This window comes from Lactuca saligna, chromosome 5 (assembly GCF_052625555.1).
Source record: "Lactuca saligna cultivar CGN05327 chromosome 5, ASM5262555v1, whole genome shotgun sequence".
Taxonomy (NCBI): Eukaryota; Viridiplantae; Streptophyta; class Magnoliopsida; order Asterales; family Asteraceae; genus Lactuca; species Lactuca saligna.
In genome coordinates, this window is record NC_136421.1 from 154,585,326 (window position 1) to 154,600,758 (window position 15,433).

Here is a 15,433-nt window from a genome sequence, read left to right on the forward strand (position 1 = left end):
AGTAACAACGGTTGTGTCAATAGATTGCAAATATGACACCAACACATTATTCGTGGGATCCACCTTCTTGAGCATCGCATCCGGAATACGAGCAACTGTGGTAAAGATAGCCGGATCATCATGCACCTCCTTCGAACTACCATACATGTGGAAAACTGCTTTGTCTTCATATTCCGGAACTTCGATTTTTTCCTTCTGATAGACATATTGGACTATCAGACTCCAATATCGTGCACAAGAAATCCCCTGCTTAGCACTTGTCTTCGAAATGCTTGTTAAGAACTCTGTCCATAATTGTTCAGAGTAATCGACTTGCAAATTATTATACAACCCAGCTATCATTGCATACACCTCCATCCTTCCTTTATCAAGCCCCACAGTTCTTCCAGTAAGACATCGAAGAAAGATTCCAAATAAAAAATTCCAGATTGTTGGTAACCCCGACTTCTTGAAATCACTGATTCGCTTCAATGGAGGTTGATGACCCATCTCGTTGAACATGAACACCACTTGTGAAGAAGAAAGTTCATCATAAGGACCAGAATTCGGAATTCCAAAAATCTTGCAAAATAACCGCTTGGAGACCCTAATTCTCATATCATTAACCATTGTGAATTCCACACAACCTGTCTCCTTGTTGTATGATGCAGTAGAACCCGCCTTTGACAACCAGGACATCGGAGCAGCAAATGAATCAAACATTGCTTTAGACATAACTGAATTCTGTAAAGCAACCACAAGCATGTGAAGTTCCTCCGGATACTTTGACAAATCCGATTCGACTTGATAGTTGGAACCCTGGATCTTTAGAATCGGAACACTGATTATTTCATCTGTAGTTGGTGATGAAGTAGTCGCCATTGATGATGATTTGAGTAAAGAACTTATGCAGAAGATAAATTGCACAGAGAATTTTGTATTTTAGAGAGTTTGATCGCGTAAAGTGTGAATGAGTTCTGATTTCCCCTTTTATATGTAACCCTAGAATTTTGAATTTGAAGCGGGATGCATTAAATACTTGCTGACATGGCACCTTGAAAAATGGATCGTACTCATCAAAAAGTAACAATCGTAACTATCAACACGCCGTTCACGCTTAGCATACACCATGCGTCATCAAGAGATAGGACTGTTTGGTATTCCCCAAAAGAATTGTAACCGTCGGATGCCTTCGGAATAGAGGTCAGGCTCTTTCACTTTGAGGTTTAAAAATGCGAAGTCATTTGCCAGAATTTCGAAATCGTCAGTTTAAGTTAGTGTTACTCAAACCTCAAGGATTTCGTGTGTGCTGTGTTCCAAAAGAAATTAGATGAGAAACAAGGAATTTTTTTTTTTTTTGAAAACTTGTGATGTCAACAATTTCTTTTTGACACAAAAACAATTTTATCCCAAGCAAAGATATCTTCGAAATTATCAAGAGAGATAATTAACAGCTTGTTTGGTTTCCCGTGAATTACAATCGACAACTTGTAGAGAAGTTTCGAAGGGTTTCTTTTATAGGTCAAATGGGTGGCTTCGAAAGTTTCATTACATATCAACCTTAAAATAAGGTGAGAAATTGTAAACAAAATTAGTTGTATAACCAGTGTAGTCAGTGACAACTTGGTTGCGAATGATATTCAAAGTAACTAGTATTTTGAAAATTTACTCACATGGAAATCATATTCATAAAAAAAAAACATTTATGTTGGATCTTGTTGGGAACAAACATCGTAGTTTTCGAATGTTTGATTAAGATCACTCAAAAGAAATGAATATGATTTGGAGTATAAAAGGTACTAAAACAAATGTTTAGTAAGATCTGGAACATGGTTCCCCGTCAATTCCTTAAGGTTTATGATATTTTGGGTTTCACTACTATCACGGACTCATGATATTAGATCATAAACACAGATTTGTGATTTGTCTAGGTTTTGATTGGTTTGATCAAAGACCTCAAGGACAAATCTTCGAGTATTTGGAATATAAGAATTGTTTGGTTTAAAAAGATTGGTTAAGAATCGAAGGGTACCTCTGTTATATTGGACAAAACAGAAAACTCTTAACTCATTTGAGAAGAGTAAGGTAGCTCTTGTTGATTTATGCAAATACAAGCCTTGTTGGGTAGAAATTTTCATGAGATAATTTCATCAAGGCTTTCATATGTCATACATAGAATCATTTGAGGCTTAAGACAACATGCAACAGCATGCTTCTAGGGACATCCTAACTAATCCAAAATGTATCGAGATCATACCTTTCCTTCAAAACCAGACGCATGAATCCTTTGTATTTGAAACTTGACAAAACTCACAATACACATGTTAAAACTAAAAAAAATGAAAAATATTTTTGGTATTTTTGTAATTTTTCAAAAAAAAAAATTAAGGACAAACTGAAACAAAATCTTTTTGGATTTTTAATTTTTCAATAAAAGAAAATATTTTTGATTTTTCAGGTTTTTCAAAAAAAAAAAAAATTAAACAAACTACAAATCTAACCTTAGTTGAAATGTGTACAAATACGAAGCATGCAAACCATTGACTTGAACAATAACCTCTGATTATTTATTTCAAAAACTTCCGAATGCAAAGCGTTCGAAGCGTTGACCATGAACAGTAACCTCTGAACACTGAATCACCTTTTTCGTCCACACACCAAATGATTCAGACCCATCACTCTTCGCTTTTATCAGATTGAAGTGATTTTCCATCGATCATTCCCAATCCATCTAAGATACGAAGAAACGATTTTTCATCCAAAGCTTTTGTAAAAATATCTGCCAATTGTTCCGTTGTTTTTACAAAATGAACTTCAATATTTCCTTCTTCAACATGATCTTTGATGAAATGATATCGAAGAGCAATGTGCTTGGTCTTCAAATGCTGCACAGGATTATGACAAATTCTTATTGCACTTTGTGAATCACAATATAAAGGAATCTTTTTCATATTAATTGCATAATCTCTTAATTGACTTTGAATCCAAATTCTTTATGGTGTACACGCAGCTGCAACAACATATTCAGCTTCAGTAGTTGAGATTGAAACACATGTTTGTTTCTTCAATTGCCAACTAACCAACTTTCCATCTAGCAATTGACATTCACCAGTTGTGCTTTTACGATCAAGACTGCATCCTCCAAGATCCGCATCCGAATAGGCTTCTACAAAGAACCCTGTTTTCGAAGGATACCACAATCCTAACGAAGTAGTGCCTTTCAAATATCGGAAAATATTCTTTACTGCAGTTAGATGTGGTTCACGTGGATTTGATTGATACCTTGCACAATTACAAACAGAATACATAATATCAGGTCTACTTGCAGTTAAATACAATAAAGACCCAATCATGCTTCGGTACAAAGTAATATCAACAGCTGATTTATCTAACGAAGGAGTTAGCTTTATGCCCGTTGCCATTGGTATTCGTAACCTTGTGTTATTCGTCATTCCAAACTTTTCTAACAAATTCTTCGTATATTTCTCCTGATTAATGAAGATGCCTTCCCTGTTTTGACGAATATTCAAACCCAAAAAGTTATTAATTTTGCCCATCATACTCATTTCAAATTTGCTTTTCATCAGATCTTCGAATTCTTTAGATAAAGCAGGGTCAGTTGAGCCAAAAATTATATCATCAACATAAATTTGAACAAGCATCAGATGATTCCCAATTTTCTTTCGAAATAAAGTGGGATCAACTGATCCTTGTTTAAATTTAGATTGTTTCAAAAAGGATGTTAAAGTTGCTCTTGGTGCTTGTTTTAACCCATATACAGCTTTATCTAAAATATAAACATGATCAGGATGTTTTGTGTTTATAAAACCTGGAGGTTGTTCAACATAAACAGTTTCTTCGAGTTCTCCATTTAAGAATGCACATTTTACATCCATTTGATAGACATCAAAATCTTTATGAGCTGCAAAAGCCAGAAAAATACGAACAGCCTCGAGTCTTGCAATAGGGGCAAATGTTTCTTCGTAATCAATTCCTTCTTGTTGAGAATATCCTTTAACAATAAGTCTAGCCTTATTTCGAATAATGTTTCCATCTTTGTCAGTTTTGTTTTTATAAATCCATTTGAGTCCAACAATTAACACATCAACAGGTTTTGGAATTAATCTCCAAACCTTGTTTCTTTCGAATTCAGACAATTCAGCTTGCATAGCAACAATCCAATCAGAGTGTTCCATTGCAACCTTAACTATCTTTGGTTCGATTTTGGAAATAAAAACATTAAACATGCATAACTCTTGATGATTATTCAGTACCTCATTTCGTGCATGAAGTTGTGCCCTTGTCATTATACCTGCTTGTGGATCACCAAGAATTTGATCTTTTGGATGATTTCTTGTCCATTTATCCAATGGTGGATAATTAGGATCAAAATCCAAAAGTGCATCTTCGAACATTACATCTGTTTCTGATCCAATTATGGAAATTGAATCATCAGCATCATCAAAATTTTCTTCTTCATGATTTTGATCATTCTCAAGTATAGGCTCCCCCTCAATGATTGACTCCGTTTCGATATTTTGCTCTGGTGCATTGATTGGCTCTTCTTCAAGAATTGGCTCCTCTTTGACATTAACATTTGTTGACATGTTATCTCTTTCACTATAATGCTCCCCCTCAACAAAACTATTTGAATCCAATTTCTCCCCCTCCACTGGATCATCAGCTTGTTCATTTGGGTTTAGATTCAAATTCGAAATTGAATCATTGTTATGCTTCGAATTTTCTGATGTTTGATTATCAGTTGCATTTCTTTCTGCATCAACTGCTTGATCTGAAATACCAAAAATAGAATCATAGTTAACATCATCCATTTCAATTAAATCATCTATATTTGAAGAATTTTGCAAAATAGGATAATTCGTAAATTTATGATTAGACTTTTTAATGTAATGATCATCAAATGTCAAATTAAAAGTTTCTTCCACTTTGCGAGTTCGCTTATTTAACACTCTATAAGCAACTGAATTGTGTGAATATCCCAAGAAAATTCCTTCATCTGCTTTTGTTTGAAACTTCGAAATATTATCCTTAAGATTCATTATGAAACACCTGCATCCAAAAACATGAAAAAAATTGACATTAGGTTTTTGATTATTGATGATTTCATAAGGAGTAACATCAAACCATCTATGAATGAATGATCGATTTTGAGTAAAACAAGCAATTGAAACAGCTTCAGCCCAAAGATATTGAGGTAAATTCGAATAAGCCAACATTGTTCTTGCAGCTTCACATAATGATCGATTTCTTCTCTCAACTACACCATTTTGTTGTGGTGTATAAGGAGATGAAAAATTATGCGAAATTCCTTTTTCCACCAGAAATGAATCAAAGACATGATTTTTGAATTCAGTTCCATGATCACTTTTAATTTTTCGAACTGTCTTTTTCAATGAAACTTCCATTTTCTTGATAAAATCAATCATTATTTGTGGAACTTCGGATTTTAACCTAAGAAAATAAACCCACGTAAATCTTGAAAATCATCTACAATTACCAAAATGTACCTTTTCTTGTTAAGAGTAGTAATTGTTGAAGGACCACATAAATCAATATGCAAGAGTTCGAGGGGTTCAATAATCTTCGAATCTATTGTGATAGGATGACCTTGTTTGTGTTGTTTTCCTACTTCACAAGCTGCACACAAACTGTCATTATCATATTTAAGTATGGGTAAACCTCTTACCAGATCTTGTATGACAAGTTTGTTGATGTTTCAAAAATTGAGATGTGATAATCTCCTATGCCATAACCATCTAACATCGGCAGCAGCCTTCGAAAGTAAACACACAGCAGGTTTGCCTATAATAGGAACAATATCCAATGTAAACATATCACCTTTTCTTTTTGACTTAAGTAAAACTTCCTTTGTCTTAACATTCGAAATGACACTTCCTTCTTCATTAAAAAGAACTTGACTTCCAGTGCCCACAACAAGTTGTGAAACACTTATCAAATTGTGTTGTAAACCTTCAACAAATGTAACTCTGTTGATAGTGAAATTTCCATTTGTTATCTTTCCATAACCCTTGACTTTGCATTTGTGATTATTGCCAAACTTAACCACTCCTCCATTTTCTAGACTTCGAAAATCACGCAAGTTTTCCTTCTTCCCAGTCATGTGACGTGAGCAACCGCTATCAATATACCATTTGTTATCATATTGCTCGTCACAAAGTACCTGCGATCATTGGAAAAATTTAAGTACCCAATCTTTGTTGGGTCCATTCATATTAGGTTTGTGTTTCAATTGTAAAGTACAACCATTAACCCAATCACAAACTTTGGTTTTGAAACTGTCAATAAAGTTAACATTTTCATTCTAAAGGTCAGATATATGAGTGTTTATTATTTTCAAATTTTCACTAATTACACCCTTCTCTTCTTGAGTTTGTGATTTTTCACTTTTTGCTTTTATGACCGGCTGCCAAACTTTAATTGATATATTTGACTCTTTGGATGATGAACTACCATTCGTTGAAGGATTGGCTTATTTTTCATATGCTTCATGTATCTGTTCTTTCGAAAACTTACTTGATTGGTATATTTTTCCTTTTCCTTCAAACCAATGATCAATATTTCTCTTTGTTGTTATTCCCTTTGCATATGAGACTTTGTCAGCTTGTTTCTTCAAAGGATTATAACAGTTTGCTGAATTTGGAACATAATCAACTTTTGGTTTTGAAAGATATGATTCATGATAAGATGTTTTAATTTGTGACTTTGAATTCTGTGTTGCAACCTTTTTCTGAAAAAAATTTCTTGGTATTGTAGTTTTTGTTCCATTTGATACTTTTGATTCATTATTTGAAAACGAAGCATTTTTCTTTTCAAAAATTTGAGACTTTGATTTTTCTTTAAAAACTTTTCTTCTTTTTGAAAAATTTGTTGATCTCATTTTTGATGGCTCAACATTTTGCCAAAAAATTGTTTTTCTCGCTTGACGTTTCGAAATATTATTTTCTTTTGAAAAATTTTCAACTTGAGCTTTAAATTCCTTTGAATTCAATTTTATTGCTTTGTTGATTGCTTTAACTTCTGTTTTAACACCTTCGTGTTTTGTAAACACATTTTCATCTTTTGATTTTTCAACCCATACTCTTTTTGATTTTTGATGTTGAAATTTATATGAATTCTTTGTAAGATTGTTTTCAACTGTACTTTGATTTGAAAAGAATCCTTCATTTGATGTTTGCATATTATCTTCCTCAATCATCTTTTTGAATTCAGGCTTTATGTTTTCAACATTACCTGTTGTTACGAAGACTTGATTTGGGAAAACAACATCATCACTGCATTTGAAGATTGGATAAACAACACTATTCGATTCAAGATAATGAGCACCTTTTTCACTAAGAATTTTCTCAAATTCTTGTGTATTCAAATAGACTTGATCAACAACCACTCGAGGAATTTCAATTTCTTCCGACCATTGAATAGGCTTCAAATTTGTATTTTCTTCCTCATTGTCACTATCATCGGTTTGACTCTCATGTATTTCCACAAACTCCATATCACAAACTTTCGAAGTTGAGGGTTTATCAGTTTCAATTTTTATTAATAAATCTTCACATTTTTCTTTCCCTTTAAATGAATTTGCTACATTTATGACAGACAATTGAGAACAATCTACATCTTCTAAATCACTAATTTCACTAATATTATCAGAATTATCTTCAATATCAACAATATTAGTTTCACAATTAGATGTAGAATTCTCAGTCTTTTTCAAAATTCGAAGTTGTTTTGATTTAGATAAGGTCTCATTTACAATTTTTACTAAATCATTAGCATCAAGATAATCTTCGACTTTAGCAATAGCATATCTAAACCTATCATCTGGAATTTTGTTGAAATCAGAAATTTCTTTTTCACAATCATATGAAATACTATCAACCTTAGCTCTATCATAAGCTAAAAATGGTAGTAATTTTCTATGTTGTTCCTTACTTATCTCACACGAATGATGTAACTCAGTTAATTTTCCATACAATCTTTTTGCTGAATTACAGAAAATATTTCTTTGTGCTAACAACAAATTTACTTCTTTTGCTAATTTTTCTCTATCCTCCATAATATTTGTAACTTGCAATTCTAAGTAATCAATTCTAATGACTTTTGAATCCAACATTTTTCTTGTCTCTAGTAAATGATCACTTAACTTTTTCGCTTCATTGCTAGCAGACACAACGATTGAATCAAAGTAAGTAACAGTTTCATCAAAAGATACTAACTCAGAATTATATGCAGAAACTGGAATGTTAAAAGATTCAAGAATGTTACGTACCTTGGTAGTCATGGGTGACCTGTCAGTAGACTTCGAAACGAAGCATTGCCCACACACTTCGTCAGTCTGTTCATCATTTGAATCCTCTTCCATCTTTGCATACATAGCTCCATGAGTTGGATTTTTCATCTCTTCATCATCTGAACCCGAAGACCATATTTGATATGTGCCATCTGATTCAGTTTCTCCATAAGCCACCAATGACAAATTCTTTGTTTTCTTCTTTACTTCCTCCAGTTTCTTAGTGTAGTATGCTTCATCTTTTGTTTTATTTTTCTTTTCTTCCTTCTTCCTCAACAAGCAATCTGCTGCCAAATTATTTGCTCCATAGCAATAATGACAATTAATCCCTATATCACCTTTCAACATCATCTTCATTTGCTCCATCTCATTCTTCGAATCTGTCTTCATTTCTTTCTTCTTTTCATACAGTTTGTTTTTGTTCTCAAAGCTACCCTTCGAATCTGATGATTTCTTTGGATTAAAAGGTTTCTTAAAAAATTTCTTTACTCTATTATTTGAGTAAAATGCAACAGCCTCATCATCAGAATTCATTAGAAAACCTTCTTCTTCATCAGACTTCGATTTTTCATTCTCTCTTTCTGAGACCTTCGAAACTAGTGCCAATGGTCCACCAAGACTTGCTTTTGCTTCCTCAGCTATTTCATTAACTTCATTTTCATGAGATTTTAATTGATTGTACAAGTCATTCAAAGTCGAAGTATCAAAGCTCTGTTGATTTTTCACCATCATACTCACACTCCTCCACTCCTTTTGAAGTCCCATTACAAATATCAAATTGTACTCCATTGGTGACCTGATTATACTATAATGGTTACAACGATAGATTAGCTCGTTGAACCTATCATAGTATGTTTCAATAGACTCATTTTCTTTTTGTCTGAAATCTTTGAGTTCCACCAGGCATTGTTTCACACATGTGATCTTCGTCTTTTCACTTCCTTGAAATTTGTCTTTGAGATTGTTCCATATTTCTTTAGCTGTTTTGCATGTTCTGATATAATTGTACACAACAGGAGGCAACACACTTCTTAATTCCCTCATGCATTTCTTCTCCAGTCGTTTTAGACGATCGGTTTGATTATCAACTTCTGAACTACTTGAAGACATTCCAATTGGCTGAACTTGTGCAGGTCGATTGACTTCTCCTGTTATGCATTTCCATAATTCTTCATGCAATCCATTCAAGTAATCTTCCATCCTATCTGCCCACTAATCATAATATTCTGGAATAAGCATTGGAATTTTTGTGGATGATCCAAGCAAATGAGAAAATGATGTCATTGAATTCAAATTGAATGACGCCATTTTTGTACGGACAAAAACTTCAAGATGATACAAAAACTTTTGAGAAAATTGAAATAAAATTGTATAATTCAATTCAGAATCACACAACGAACACTCGATTTACAAATATTTTTGCAGAATCAAATCCTAGATTGAGATTAGAAAGAATTTTTCAATTCAAAAAGGACGGAAACTTTTTGAATCAAACAGTAGATTCAAAAACCTTTTTGATCATATGAAAATCAGATCACAGAAAGGATTCCTGCTCTGATACCAATTGAAGAGATTTGTAATCGAGTTTAAGATCAATTCATGTAAGAATTCAGAAAGAAGAAAAACGATGAACACAAGAGTAAATATAATCTTGGTTCAGCTCATATTATGCTCATGAATTTACAGAGTACAAAGAATATTCTGTAAAGTCTTAGTGAAAAGTTACTACTCACTTAGTACAGACCCCTATTTATAGGAGTACAAAAGCATAATAAAAATACTAAGGACTAGACATTAAGACTATTCATTAAAATGCCTTAGTAAAAATAACATTACTTCTGAAGTATCTTCTTATGAAGACTAAAGACCCTTCGTAACAACTAACACTTCGACATATTACAACATTTAAACTCTAACATTATATAACTTATTTTGTAGAAGAATTTGCATATATCAAAATAAGCACCAGAATGAACCAACTAATGCATCATTAATGTTGACAGTTCCTGGACAACTTTCTCTAATCCTTTGGTAATAGCTTCCATTTCCTCTGCCAAGTATTTCAACTGCATCTGGAAAGAAATAATCAATATAATTAAACATTAAAAAAAACATTGCTAAAAATTTGTAGAAGATTAAACTAGAATATACCTTTGCTGCAGATTCCAAACTTTGAAGATCCTTGGAAAAATCAAGAACTTCAGGTAGTTTGTCAGCAAGCACCTACAAACATATCCACCATGATTCACAAAAGTTGAAAACAAGATGATTTTCTTTTTACTTTTTACTTTTACTAAAATAAAAGGAAGAGAAATAAAATAAATAGCTTACAAAGATAATGCATAAATGTCATTCTATTGTTCCTTGCACGTGTGTCTGTAAGTTTCAACAGGCTATCCAACCTGAACCTAATCGCAGACCCTAAAACAAAATCATTTTTTTTATTTTTGTGAGTATAAAAAGTCAAAGTCAAAGATCATAGTCAAAGTTAAACTTAACTCACCTCTTGCAGTCCCTTGATTCAATGCATTTCCTAATGAAAGAATTGTTTGCATGACTCTCTTCAATTTAGCAGAACCCCTGATCTGATACAAACACCATCAACATTAATTACATAAATATATATATATATATATATATATATATATATAAATTAATAACTAATTAACTATCATAACTTGCCTGTTCTACTGCAGAATTTATTATGTTCAGGTTCTTCCTGGGATAAGAAATGTAATAGCCCAGAATTTCCAGGTATTTATTATTGTATTTTTGGAGAATTGTGAGTGGACACGGCGAGTTGGAGCTCAAACTCGCGAGTAGGATCACGATTTGGACGCAGGTTCGCGTCTGGATTCGGCGAGTCCAAGAGTGGACTCAGCGAGTCCACGCTGTCTAATGAAACCATAATTTACAGGGTTTGAGACCTATTTAAAGGGGCTTATGGCCGTCATTTGCAGCCACCAACCCCTAGAGAGAAACCCTAAAGGGATTTGAGCGTTTTGGGAGAGAAAAGAGGCCATTGTTGACCTTTGAAGCTTGGTTTGGCAAGGCAAAGGAGATTCTAGCTAAGAGAAGGCAAGGGAAGTGAACATTCTTCGATTTTGGAGCTTAGAGCATTATCTTGGAGGTATATCTTGGCTTCCTTTTTGGTTTTTATGATGAACATGGGGGTTTAGGGTTTCTTGACCCCTTTGTTGGTTAGATTTGATGTCCATGTCATCCCTATTCGTGATGAGGCTTGAGATGAGATCCATAGAGGTCCAGAAGAGCTGTATTCCTTAAGCTTTATGAGGGTTCATGAGAGTATTGGCCTAGAGTTATGAGATATGGGAATAAAACATCATTTATGAGCAAATAGTTGTTGTTTGAGCCCCAAGGTTTGGACTTTATGTGATTATCATGCTTGGGGAGGCCAGATCTATGAATGTATGGAATAGATCTGACTGCAGAAGTGAGTTTGAGTTGATGCATGGCATGGACTCGCTGAGTCTGAAGAACACACTCGGCGAGTAGCATGAAGATTGTCCAGAACCACTCAGCGAGTGGTCTTGCCGAGTTAAGGGATTGACTCAGTGAGTCAGGGAGAGTCAGAGTGGGTTGACAGGTGGACTGAGTCAAGTTGGAACTCGCCGAGTTGTTCTTGAGACTCGGCGAGTTGAGTCGTGGTGGCCCCGCAACTCATGCCAGGTGGAACTCGTCGAGTTAGGATAATACTCGACGTGTCGAGTGAGGATCCCAGGGAATCAGTGGATGCGCATAGACTCGAGGAGTCGATATAGTGCACTCGCCGAGTTCGGTCAAAGTTGACCATTGACCGTTGACCAGAGTTGACCTGTGTTGACTTAGTGGGGTTAGTCAACCTTAGTTGTGAAAATGTTAAAAATGTATTGTATTATAGGAGGATTATAGCTCGAGGGATCGAGTGCAAGTGGGTTCAGGGATTTGCGAGCTATCGAGATACACAAGGTGAGTCTTCTCCCTATACTTTACCTTGAGTACGTAACCAGAGTTATGTGACAGAGTATTTGTATGCTATGTATGTTATGTGTTGTACTGCATTATTTCTATGTGATTTATGTTGTGCATGTTTACAGAGTTAGAACCGGAATGTTCCCAGAGTTAGAACCTGAGGGTTCACAGAGTTTGGGTGCACGAACCCACAAAGTTATAGTCTCGAGTGGCTAATATGTGTTATATGTGGTATTTTGGGGAACTCACTAAGCTTCGTGCTTACAGTGTTTTGTGTTATGTGTTTCAGGTTTCTCACAGGATCACGGGACGGCACCGGCTTGATTGTACACACCAGCGAAAGAGTTATATTTCGAGGATCCTGGTTTATTATGCAAGTGAAAATGGAGTTATGTTTTGTCATTTGATCATGAATAAGATTTTAAGAAAAGTGTTTTTTTTTAAGAATTAAACCATTATATTTAAATGAAAATTTTGTTTGAAATTTACGGTGTTACAAGAAACCTAAATGCCAACAAAATTCAAGTTTTAGATTTATAATTAAAATAAATAAATAAAAAAATAAATAATTTCAAAGAAAGAAAAGTTGATCAAATAATAAATTCTGGAATGAGGAGTCCCCATATGCCTGGTGAAAGTTCAACGTACAGAGCAAAAAGATAAGTGAATTGCATGGTGGGGAATGACCTGAAGAATCCAATGAGTGATTAGACACAAAAACTAGTTATCATCCCCATTTCTGACAGGTCATTAGGTTAAAAGAAGGTCCCTGACTAAATTAGTCTAGTATTGTTTAAAGACTCAATGTCCGTGTCCATTTGACATGTTAGCCCACCCAAATAATCTTAATAATCATGTTAGACACAAAAAATAGTTATCATCCTAGAGTATGATGGATCATTTGTTTTAAAACTGATTCAACATTTACAATGTAGATTTATGAACTATCCAAACAATTTCACCACATCCTTTAGAAAACATGGAATTCCCCAAAATAGAAAGAAACAATTAGGTAAGATTTAAGGAAGATAAGCTTTACTAGGATAAAAGATCAACATCCCCTACAGCTTGCCAATCACTTGACGCTTCACTTTCTGAATAATGCCTTGATTGGTTTGCTTTTCTTTCATTAAGACAAACCCAATCACTTGCTTCACTAGCTGAAGAAACCCTGCTACTTTCTCTTTGTCTAATACCAAATAATCTACTAGAAAGATCATTATCTTCATCTTCTAGATCACTGAAAGAAACATCATCCTTATGGGCTTCACTTCTTCAGTGCTATTTACCTCACTACCCTTCTCAGATAAACTTGTATTTCCATTAGTATCCTCTGTTAACTCCATGGATGTATTATTCTTGTTTCTTAGTTTTTGCAGAAGCCCCTCGTGTATTTGTACGATCTCTAGGGTTGATAGAAGCATATAATCATCGTCTTTCAATCTTGGAAGCAACAAAATGAAATAAATCATCCAAAAGTGTTGTTCACTCATGTGATTGTGAATTTTATGCCTCAGAGTGGTCAAACTTGGTACTAATTGTTGTTCTCTCTCTCTTCCCAACCCCTTCAACTCCGACGAAGAAAAATCTCCTCCTTAGTCCCCCACCACCACTTCCAAACTAGGCTTTTCCATCATCACACAAACCATCGGCCGTCAACTACACAACGTTGCTTTCTTTCTTGCTCCACCGCCACAACAATCTTCTTCTTCAACCTCGCCACTGCAGTCCGATGATTCTGGCGAGGTTTCACCGTCGTCTACTTCCTCTTACACAGGCATAAAGAACGATCTCGCTAAAATTGGTGGTAGCTTTAAAACATGCCTCTCTATGATGTCATCCAATAAAGCAGTGAGTGAAATTTCTAAATTCGCTTCCAATTTACTCCAGTTTGATCTAGCGGATGATCTTGAAGAGATTGATCCAGTTGGGATTACTAATGATTTTATCAATTTCGTTCAAGAAATCTATCTTCGCCCTGAATGTTGAATTTAAATACAACAATTAATTTTGCGGTCTCACTTAACAAGCCCAAGGTCACTGGTGGAAACCCTAGCACGTGCTAGAGAGAAGGGAGGTGGCGATGGTTTAGGGTTTATAGAGAGACGGGAGGTAGAGAATGAAGGGAGATCTAGAGGAGAGAGTATCAGAGATGGGAGAGTGGATTACAAGGATGAAAGATAGATAGAAGATAGAAAAAACGAGGCGGGTTTTCAAAATTTTAGGGATTTGGTTTCCCCCCTTGTCTACTAAAAGCGCGTTTCATTAAATTTATAAAGCAACATGTACAAACGACGCGCGTTTAAGATAAAGTGCCCTCCGTGTTTTTAATTTTTTTTTTCTTGAGACAGTAAATTAAGGGCACGAAATAATGCGTGACGTAAATCCTTAAATTTTTTTGGAGAGATGACACTATTTTAAGAGCACGTCCTTTTGCGTATCATTAATCAGTGTGGGTCATAAAAAGCGCGTCATTAAAGGTCTATTTTCTAGTAGTGAATATATTTGAACTGATTCATGATTCTTTCAGCTTAAGCAACTTCAGCATTCTTTCCACTTACAGTTTCCATATCCGTAAATGATTTGAAATAAACAAAAACTAGGGTTTGGACAATCCGTGCGTTGTTGCGGAGGCTCCAGTGTGTTAAAAAATGCAGTTTGACACCATACATACAACGAAAACGATTAAATCATATAAAATGGAGCACAAAAATATCAAAATAAAACATGAATACAAACAATTGACTTGAAAGTGTATCTTTAAGAAATTAATAAAAAAAAGATTATTAAAAAAATTATATAAGGGGCCAAAATATAACTTTAAAATATAGTAAGTGACAAAATTATAATGTATAAAATACTAATAAATTAACTTTAAAATTATAAGTGTTGAAAATTGTTAAATGAAAATTAATTAAGGAGAAAGAATATAAATATATATAAATTTTAAAATTATAAGGATAAAGATTGTTACATCAAAAATTGTTTAGGGATATAAAATATAAAACAAATAAAAGTAAAGGGTGAAAAATGAAAAAAAAAATTGAGGATAAAAATTGTTACATAAAAATTAGTTTAGGGGTATAAAATATAAAAACAAATAAAAGTAAAGGGTGGAAAATGAAAAAAAAATATATCAAAATTAGTAGGGGT